A 12,090-nucleotide genomic window follows, 5' to 3' on the forward strand; every position below is an offset into this window, starting at 1 on the left:
AGCTGATTATCCTGTCTGAGAGCATTCATCCATCACCCTGTCTTGGTCCTCCCACCCGTGGTCAGTCACAGCTGAAGAGGCAGCTCTCAGTCTCTGGGCCCTCGACTTACCAAGGTCCCCATACCCTGCCCAGCCACCTTAAATGAGGGAGCCAGGTGCCCAGCCCACAGCTGTCCTCAGTCTGCTCAGTCTACCCTAATTGGGGGGGGGGGGGCAGGGGCTGGGTCCTGTAGACTCTGATGCAATCAGATTGCCACAAGCATTAGGTCATGGAGGTGGGGATGGCAGGTAGGTTGTCTATTGCTCTGAACCCTGGGCCAGGCCAGTGAGTGGCTCTAGAAAGGTCTCTGGACCTCTGCAAGACTCGGCCTTTAGCCTGTCCCCAGGCTCCATGCATTGTTACCCAGACCAAGGCCAGAGCACCTGCAGGGCCATGAATGAAGGCTGAAATATATCTTTTACTACACTCTGCTGAGAGGCTATTGGTGGACCTGGTCTTCTAACCTCTATGGTCTTTAGCTGAGGATGGCAGCTCCATGCCCCTCTTGCCCCTATTACCATATCTTCCTTGGCGAGATTATTCAACATTTGACAGAAAGTTGGTAACTTAGACCATCATGGTCTATTTCCACTAGCCCGAGATAATCACATTCTACTCTGTTTCCATAACTCAGGTAAATTAACTAACAATATCATGTGATGATACAGTTTTTATCTTCCTCTAACTGAAATATTATACTTAAAAAGCATAATGTCCCCTAGGACATATATATAGCAAATGGGGGAACCACTTATTCGTTCACTGCTGGAGGTATAGTTGAATTGTAATATTTTAAAAGCAATTTTTATTGGAATAGAGTTGCTTTACCATCTTATATTAGTTTCTGTTGTACATCAAAGTAAATCTATTACAGGCATACATAGATCCCTTCTTTTTTGGATTGCCTTCCCATTTAGGTCACCACAAAGCACTGAGTAGAATTCCTTCTACTTATTTATTTTTTCTTTTTTTTAATTCGAAGTAATTTATTTGTTTTAACTGGAGGATAATTACTGTACCATATTGTGATGGTTATTGCCACATATCAATATTAATAAGCCATAGGTATACAAGTGCCCACACATCTTTAAGTCCCACTCACCTCCCTTCCCACCATATTGCTATGGGTTTTTCCAGAGCACTGGTTTTGAATGCCTTGCTTTATGCATACATAAACCTGAATGATGATTTTCCTGCATGAAATGTGCAATTTTCTCTATATCACATGTGAGTTGTGGGTGTAGACTTTTCTACATTAAATTTGAAATCTGTATTTATGTTTGGAAATCTAGCTGTATATTTTTGGTCATGATAGATGAACTATTGTATGTTTCATATCTGGATATCAATGTACACTTTTTCCTACATAAATATGGAATGTTGTATATTTCACATAGGAAAATTTGAACATATATTTTCCTGAATAAACTATGGAATATTTTGCATTTTTTAATGAAAATCTCAGTTAAGATTTTTGGACATGAAGTATATAATTCTCCATAGTTCAAATATGAAACACTAAGGCAAATTTTCATTATTGAACTAGAAAATTTGTACATTTCATAAATGATCATCTAGGTACAGATTTTCCTACATGAAAGTTGGTATATTATATATTTCACATTTCACATGAAGAAATATGGACACGAATTTCTTTGTTTTGGGATACTCTATATTTCACATATGAAAATATGGGTGCTGATGTTTTTACATTAAATATGTAACTTTCTATATTTCACATTTGAAAATCTAGATACAGGTTTTCCTGCATGAAACATGCAATATGCTATATGAAAATCTGGAAAAAGGTTTTCCTGCTTAAATATTTAATGTTTTATTTTACACTTATTAAAATCTATGTGCACATTCTGCACATGATATATGGAATTATCTGTGTTTACATTTGGAAAATATCGACATTCTTTTCCTTACATTAAATATTAAATTCTCTATAGAAGTCATATTAAAATATTAGCATGGGTTTTGTGGGCCTAGATTTTCAGCTGTGAAAATATGTATTTCTGTATGATTCATGTGTGGACATCTCAGTGCAAATTTTCCTAACTGAGTATGAAAACATGTATATCTTACAGATGATAAGTTAAGTGCAGATTTTCTGCTATATTGCTATATGGGATTCTGCATATTTCATATAAGAAAATCTTATAATTTTTTGACATAGAATATGTAATTCTAATTTCACATATAGATATCTGGGAACAGATTTTCCTACATGAAATATGAAATCTCTATGAGTCACATATTGAAATCTGTGTACAGATATTCACACATCACATATGAAATTTTTCACATTTCCTATGTGGAAATCTCTGACCAGATAGTTTAGAAAATATATGGAACTCTCTATAGTTCCCAAGTAAAAACAAGATGAATTTTTGAGATGAAATATGGATTTTTGCTCATTTCTCTTATGAAAACCAGGGTACATATTTTCTTACATGACATATGAACAGTGTATATTTTAGATATGAAAATCTGAGTTCAGAGTTTTTTACATGAAATATGGAATTTTCTATGTTTCAAATGTGGAAATCTTACCTTAGATATGCTTCTATGAAATACAGAATCCCTCTGTTTCCTATATGAATGTGGACCCTGATTTTGCTTCATAGTATGTGCAATTTGCTACATGTCACATAGGAATATCTAGATTTTCCCACATGACATATGGAATTCTCTGTATTTCCTTTATCAAAATATGAGGACAGGTTAACTTTATGAAAGATGGAATTCTTTATATTTTACATTTGAAAATCTAGATGTCAATTTTCTATATGAAATATGAAATTCTGTACATTTCTTGTATTAAGGTATTAGTGCAGATTTTCCTGCTTAAAATATGGAATACTCTATATTTCATATAGGAAAGCTTGAATGATGTCTTTCTTACAGGAAATATGTCACTGTCTATATTTCACACATGAATATATGGGTGCAGATATTTCTACATGAAGTATGAAATCTGTATTTCATGTTTGAAAATCTAGCTGCATGTTTTGTCATGACATATGGAATATTGCATGTTTCACATATGGATAAATGTGCACATATCTTCCTATATGAAGAGAGAATCCTGTAGTATTCACATAGGAAAATTTGAGCATCCATTTTCCTGCTTGATTATGGAATTCTACTTTCATAAAATGAATTTCTCAATTAAATTTTCTGACAAGAGATATGCAATTCTCTATAGTTCAAATATGAAATTCCAAAGCAAATATTCATTCCAGAAATACAAAATGTGTATATTTCACAAATGAAAATCTATATAGAGGTTCTTACATGATGTGTGATACTCTTTACATTTCATATAAAAGATCTGACCACAGATTTCCTTGATTTAAATATAGACTAATTTATATTTCACATATGAAATTATGGGTAGTGTGTGTTCTACAATATAATGTATTTCTCTATATTTCACAAATGACATGTTGAATTTTTCTTATTACATTTATACATATTGGTTGCACATTTTTCTACATGGTAGATGGAATTCTCTGTTTAGCATTTGAAAATATAGACATTCATTTTTTTACAATAAATAATAAATGACCTAAACTTCACATATTAAAATATTAGCATGGGTTTTGTAGACATAGATTCTCAAATGTGAATGGAGAATTTTGTGTTTTACATGTGGACATCACATTAGAAGTTTTTCTAAATGAAATATGGACTTCTGTATATTTTACAGATGATAATTGGAAGAGAGGTTTTTCTGCTATACTGACACATGGGATTCTGTATTTTTCATATACAAAAATCTTAATTAAGATTTTACTACAGAAGTATGTAACTGTCTACATTTCATATTATACAAAACTGGGAAAAACTTGACCTACATAAAACATGAAATCTCTACTTTTCACATATATTAATCAGTGAACAGATTTTCATACATAAGAAATTTTTCATGTTTTATGTAAGGAAATCTCATCCCAGATATTCATAAAATAAAATACTGAACTCTATATTTCATATATGAAAATACGGTTGCCAATTTTCCCACATGAAATGTGGAATTCTCTATATATCACATTTGAAACCTGGCAACCCATTTACCACAAAATATGAAATCTTCTATATATCATATATGAAAATCTCTGCTCAAAGTTTCCTCTAGGAAATACTGAACCATTATGTATGTCACACATGAAAAACTGGGTGCTAATTTACCCATGTGCAATCTGGAATTGTGTATATTTTTGATATCAAAATCTGTGCACCAATATTACTACCTAAAATATGGAATTCTTTATATTTCACATGTGAAAATCAAGGTGAAATTTTACTCAGTTAAAAATGGAATTCTCTATATTTTACATGTGAAAATGTCAGTGCTGAATTTATGTCATGTAACACTGAACTTTTTGTATTTCATTTTATGAAAATCTGTATGCCGAGTTTCCTACATGAGATATTGTATTTTCTATACTTCATATATGAATATCTGGGTGGTGACTTCCTTACATTACATATGGAAATCTCTATATTTCACAAATGAAAATTATGGCTTTAGTTTTCTTCAGATATGAAGAACCAATATGTTATTGGAGTTATCCCTATTTCACAAATGAAAATATATGCACCACTGTTTTTTCATGAAATATGGAATTCTTTGTATTTCTTATATCAAAATCTATGCTTGAACACTCTTTCATGGAACTTGGAATTCTGTATATTTCACATATGAAGATCAGAATAGAGATTTTCCTATGAGAAATATGAAATCACTGTATTTCATATGAATCACTGGTTCTTCAGGTACTGACACATTTCTTCCGTGTTTGTGTCCCTGTGCCTTGCACATGCATGTGTACAGGTGTGTGTTTGTGTCATCTGTGTTTGTGTGTGTGTTCATGTGCCCAGGCCCCTGCTGACACGGATATGAAGGCAAAAGAACATGAGATGTCTAACAATGAGTAGAGGAGGCAGGAGACATCCACAGACTAGGGGAGACAGGTCCATGCATCTCTGTGGTGCCCCTGTCCAGGACAAGAATGAGTAAAGGATGGCCAGTGACAACTCTGGGTAGTGAGTCCACAAATCTGCAATTACCTCAGGAGACAAAGACAAACTCACAATCTCTGCTGTGCTGGTGTGTGTGTTTGTATCCATAAGAGGGGTTGGAGGGTTTGCAGAGTCAGCCAGCATAAATCAAGTGGTGTGGGGCTCTAAAATCATTACCTGTGGACCCCTCAGTCTGAGGAGCCATTGGCACTGATTAAAATTCTTCAAGAAATGGGCACAGAAGGAACCTACCTCAACATAGTAAAGGCCACATATGATAAGCCTACAGCAAATATTATTTTCAATGGTGAAAAACTGAAAGCATGCCCCCTAAGATCAAGAACAAGACAAGGGTGTCCACTTTCACCACCATTATTCAGTCTAGTTTTGGAAGTCCTATCTACAACAATCAGAGAAGAAAAAGAAATAAAAGGAATCCAGATCAGAAAAGAAGAAGTATAGGATGCACTGCAGATGACATGATGCTGTACATAGAAAACCATGATGCTATCAGAAAACTAGTGTTAGTGTTAGTCACTCAGTCGTACCCGACTCTTTGCAACCCCATGGACTGCAGCCCTCTGTCCATGAGATTTTCTAGGCAAGGATACTGGAGTGGGTTGCTATTTCCTTCTCCAGGGGATCTTCCCAACCCAGGAATCAAACCCGGGTCTCCTGCACTGCAGGCAGATTCTTTACCAACTGAGCTACAAGGGAAGCCCATCAGAAAATTACTAGAGTTAATCAGTGAATTTAGCAAAGTTGAAGGATAAAAAAAATCAATACACGGAAATCATTTTCATTCCTACATACTAACAATGAAAAATCAGAATGAGAATGTAAGAATTCCATTCACCACTTCAACAAAAAAGAATAAAACATCTAGGAATAAACTTACCTAAGGAGACAAAAGAACTGTATACAGAAAATTATAATTTGATGAAAGAAATCAAAGATGAGATAAACAGATGGAGAGATATCCCAGGTTCCTCGGTAGGAAGAATCAATATTGTGAAAATGACTAGACTACCAAATGCAATCTACAAACTCAATGTGATCCCTATCAAACTACTAATGGCGTTTATCACAGAACTAGAAAAAAAAAATCACAGTTCGTTTGGAAACACAAAAGCCCCTGAATAGACAAAGTAATCTTGAGAAAGAAGAATGGAACTGGAGGAATAAACTTACCTGATTTCAGATTATACTACAAAGTTACAGTCATTAAGACAGTACGTTACTGGCAGAAAAAAAAAAGAAAACAAAACTATAGCCCAATGAAACAAGATAGAAAAGCCCAGAGAAAAACCCACACATGTATGGGCACCTTATCTTTGACTAAGGAGGCTAGAACATACAATGGGAACAAGACAGCACTTTCAATAAGTGGTGTTGGAAGTAGGCACCTAAATGCAAAAGAATGAAATTAGAACACTTCCTAACACCATACACAAAGATAAACTCAAAATGGACTAAAGATCTAAATGTAAGACCAGAAACTATAAAACTCTTGGAAGAAAACATAGGCAGAACACTGTATGACATAAATCATAGTAAGATCCTCTACGACAAACCTCCTAGAATAAAGGAATAAAACCAAAAATAAGTGGATGCTATTTAAATTTAAAAGTTATTGCATAGCAAAGGAAACTATAAACAAGGTGAAAAGACCACCCTCAGAATGGGGGAAAATAATAGCAAATGAAACAACTGGCAAAGTATTAATTTCCAAAACATACAAACAGCTCATCCAAGTCAATACCAGAGAAACAAACAACCCAGCGAAAAAGTGGGCAAAAGTCCTAAACAGATATTTCTCCAAAGAAGACATACAGATGGCTAATAAACACATGAAGAGATGCTTGCCATCACTCATCATTAGAGTGTTAGTTTGTCAGTCGTGTCCAACTCTTTGTGAACCCATGGACTGTAGCCTGTCAGGTTCCTCTGTCCATGGAATTTTCCAGGCAAGCATACTGGAGTGGGTTGCCATTTCCTTCTCCAGGCGATCTTCCTGACCCAGGGATTGAACCCAGGTCTCCTGAACTTCAGGAAGACTCTCTACCATCTGAGAAACCAGGGAAGCTCATTATTAGAGAAATGCAAATCAAAACTACAATGTGATATCACCTCACACCAGACAGAATGGGCATCATCAAACAATCCACAAGCAACAAGTGCTGGAGAGGGTGTGGAGAAAAGGGAACCCTCCTACACTGCTGGAATGTTAATTGATATAGCCACTATGGAAGACAGTATGGCAATTCCTTAAAAAAAAAAAAAACTAGGAATAAAACCACCATATCACCCAGTAATCCCACTATTAGGCATATACCCATCAAAAACTCTCACTTTTATTGGCGAGTGAGATACTAAAAAATTGGATTAAAAAAAAAGCCAAAAATGACACACGTACCCCAGTGTTCAATGCAGCACTATTTACAGCACTATTTACAGCCAAGACATGGAAGCAAGCTAGATGTCCATTGACAGGGGAATGGTTAAAGAAGCTGTGGTGCATATATACAGTGGAATGCTAGTCAGCCATAGGAATAAAAAGGAATGCATCTGAGTCAGTTCTAAGGAGGTGGATGAACCCAGAGCCTATTATGCAGAGTGAAGAAAGTTAGAAGGAGAAAAAACAAATACTGTATATTAATGCATATATATGGAATCTAGAAGGATGATACTGATAAACCTGTTCACAGAGTAGCAATGGAGATACAGACATGGAGAATAGACTTATGCACAAGGATGGGGGAGAAGAAGGAGTGGGTGAGATAAACGGAGAGAGTAGCATGGATGCATTTATACTAACATATGTAAATAGCCAGCCAATGGGAATTTGCTGTATGACTCAGGGAACTCAAATGGGGGCTCTGTAACAACCTAGAGGGGTGGGAATGAGCGGGAAGTGGGAGGGATTCAAGAGGGAAGGGCATATGTACACCTACACCTACGGTTAATTCAGGTTGAAGTGTGACAGAAATCAAACCAATACTGTAAATAATAATCAATCAATGATAAATATTGTTTAAAAAACTAAAAAAAAAGTTATTTGGAAATTATCTAGAATGTCACACTTGAGAGAAAAAATAAAAAACTTAACATGTGGTCTGTTGCCTTCCAGGTCCTGTTCTCTTCATTTTTTAAAAGTATGAGATAAGGGAGTTAATGTTTTCATGATTCTGTATCTGTTGTTCTATTTATCATTATATTATACTATGGTTATGCTACTTTTCATAATAATGAGGGTGCTCCACTAATGTTGGTCAGAGAAAACACATGTTGAGATGTCCATTTGGACCAGGAACTGTTCTCTGTGATATGTGCATGCTGACATGACACCCCATGGTCTTTCATGCACTTAGGAGAAACTGTGTTCAATCCATACACAGATCCATACACAGTAAAATTTCCTGGGGATAGACATGTTGATTTGCCTTTTGATCCAGAGTGCACTAGACACTGCAATGTATTTCAGACTGGGCATCAGATACAACACCTCTGTTCCTCTCTGGCCTGGGCACCAATCTGACTCAGCTCTTCCAGGGAGGTGACTTTGGGAAAATTCATTCACCCGTTAACTACTACATGTTTCTGCTTCCTCAGCTGCCAAAAGGGATGATAGTATTAAAAATGCTTACCTCATAGTGTTATGATGAGTGCTCAAAGACTTTATTATACATGTACATATGGAGAGCTAACCACGGTTCAGAAGGGTGAGCTTATCTTCTTGCCTCTCTGCATTTCTGTTTCTACTTGTATTCACACCCCCCGTCCCTGCCCCCACCCTTTTCCCCTCCCACCCCAACTCCACTCAATAGCACCTGTGCCCCATCCTCAGACTCTCCATCCAAACACATGGCTGACAATCTCCTCATGATTTACCTCAGAAAATATCCATACCATCACCTTTGGATTAAAAATCATGAATATTGGCAGACAAAATAAGAAACAGACTAAAACTGTTAATGTGAAAACTACACAAGAAATAAAGCATTACTGATGAAATTTGACTATTAACATTTTCATGTCTTTATCAGATTCAGATTTTCAGAATTTGATACAGGAGAATTAGACTTGATTAAAAAAATGCCAAAAAAAAAACTATGTGATGCAGGATCACAGCCTTTAAATTTCCCTCTATAAGCTTTTTAAAACTTTATATGCTTATCTTCTATAATCGTTCAGTGACCACTTATTTCCTGTCATACAGATCATATGAAGGGGTTATTGGACTTGTAATTTCATAGAGAATATGCACTAAACTTTTCCATACGAGCACATAATGAAACCTCAGTGTTGCATTTAGGCTTCACAATATCCCCATTGGAAGAGGCAGATACTCATTATGCTAAAAAAAAAAAATCCTCCCCCCATGCCTCATATACTGGGTTCTTGAGGCCCTGAAGGGCTGAAGTGACACTGAAAGGTCCATGCAGTGAGTCAAGGTGGTCTTTAACACTGTGTCCCTGGACCACTATCCAGGGAAATGTGGAACAGCAATAATATTAAATACAGTAATGACAACAGCTAGAATGGACTGGGAACGTACCTGGAAGTGGCACATACTGTTCTGACAGTTTCCCATGTCTTAACATGGTCAGTGTTCTACAGTGCCCAATGAAGTAGTTAAATTTACTCCAAGCTAATGCTTCTATGTGGCTGATGGAGGAATGAGGCACAGAGATGCTATGTAACTTGATCAGTGTCGCCCAGCAGTCAGGGAGCCACCAGTCTGGATGCACTGTGGAGAACTCAGTGTGTTCTGCATTTCCAGTCAAGGGTAAGATCCAACGGCTATGGCAAAATATGTCGAATAAATGCTACCACATAACAAAAATTGACCTTACATCATGGAAATGCACCCTAAATAGAAATCTGATTTCTTCAGAAATCTTTCAGATACAGGCTTTGCAAGACTGGAACTAGGATGTTTTGTAGAAATGATGGTCTAAAAGCCTCCTCAGAACAGCAGACAGCATGTCATTGAGTCTCCTAGACCAGAGATCGTGGGTTTGTGCATCAGAGAAGGCAGCAAACCCCTGTCACATACACAAGCTCCAAATGGAGACAAAGCCTGGCAGGAGGCAAAATAAGACCGTTCCTCTGCTCTGATAGAGCCTAGACAAGTTGTCCATGTCAATCAGAACTGAGGAATTCTAAAAAAAAAAAATGCAGATTTCATGATCTGCATTCAGTGAATCTCAATTAGTGCAGCTACAATAGTGCCCTAGAATCTGTCACTTTTCATTATGCTTGGGAAATTCTCAGGGACTTTATTAAACCCCTTTAGTAGTGAGACTGTATGCAAAACAAGGGAACTAGAGATCAGAAAAGATATGAGAAAAAAAAATAGAGATGATCAACAAAACCCAAAGCTGGCTCTTTCAAAAGATCAATATAAATTCATAAACTTCTACTAATATACAAAAAAGAAAGCTAGATAACTAAAGACAACACTTACCAATATTGGGAGTAAAATAGATTTCAGATCCCACAGAAATTAAAAGGATTCTGTGAATGTTTCTACATAATGACATCTGGCAATTTCGGTGAAAAGAACTAAGTTCAGCCAAAAAGAAATAGATAATCTATTGAAAAACTGAGCTTGTAGTTGAAAAATTTACAGAAATCTCTGGGCCCAGGTGGTATCCCTGGCACAAAAAAGAAAAGGAGGGAAAAAATGGGTAGGGACAGAGAAAAGGTGACTATATTCTAATACAATCAGTTACTCAAGGTAAAATGGGGCAAGTCCAAGCAATGTGATGAAGCCATTGGTTTTTATTTTCCCATTGTCCTCCAGCTTCCCATGCCTGCCTCCCTCCTTTGCCCCAGTTGCTTTCTCCTTCTTAAGTCCTGCCCTCCATCAAGAGTAGCACAATTATGAGGCATGATTCCAACATTATAACTGATATCCCCTGGTTGATGGATATTCAGCATGGATGCTATCATCCCTGCAGCTTGTATACTCAAGCTCTCTGACTCTCATCATGGACCAGAAGGTTTCACTCCTAATTTCAGGTATAGCTAGGAGAGAAGGTGCAGGGCACACGTTGGACCCTTGAGTCCTTCATCTGTGAAATGCAGATGAACACAAATTGTGGGAAAAACAGAGACAGCAGCACAGGACCCTTTCAATGAGTGCTAAACCAAACGAAATATGCCAATCCCAGAGCATCACAGGACTCCTTGACATTCAGAAGCAGGGCAAATAGATTTCCCTGCCAGGACTGTTGTATTTATTGTTCCTTCTGTCTGGAACGCTCTTCTCTTAGGTAAGCCCATGGCCTGCTCCCTCACTTCCTCCACATCTCTGCTTATTTGCCATCTTTCAGGGAGAATTTCCCTCATTATCTTGAATAAAATAATATCATACCTATACACACCCTTTCCCCTGATCTAGCATTATCTTTCTTCATAGTGCCTGCCACCCTTCATTTACTTACTGACAATCAGGTCTATGAAATGAGAGACTTGGTCCATTTTGTCCTGTCACAAACTCCTCAAATTAGGGCTCTGGCATAAGGCAGGTGCTCAGAAAACATTTGCTGAAGGACAGTTGGGAGCCAGGCCCTTTACACACATTGCTACCACGCACAAGAACCCTCCAAGATGGACACTGGCCCCACTGTATTAATTATGATACATACTGAGATTCCAGGAGACAAGTGACACGCTCAACAACACACAGTCAGCATGTCAGGTTCCAGACTCAGAAATCATACCTGCCAGCTTCCAAATCCTCAGTTCCTGGACAGAGACCTCACAGACAAGAACGCAAGAGGCTTTACTTCTAACACAACGACTCCACACAGCTCAGGGAGAAGAGGCTTTACTTCTAACACAACGACTCCACACAGCTCAGGTAGATATCCAGAGACACCAAAAACAGGTCACTGAGTATCTGCACAGAGAGCTCACAACTTGAGTCTCAGACCCTCAAACACGACAGAGACCAAACACACTGCAACAAAGAGCCTCCAAACAGACCAAGGTCTTCAAGACAGAAA

Source organism: Capra hircus, unplaced genomic scaffold (genome assembly GCF_001704415.2).
Source record: "Capra hircus breed San Clemente unplaced genomic scaffold, ASM170441v1, whole genome shotgun sequence".
In the NCBI taxonomy this organism is placed as follows: Eukaryota; Metazoa; Chordata; class Mammalia; order Artiodactyla; family Bovidae; genus Capra; species Capra hircus.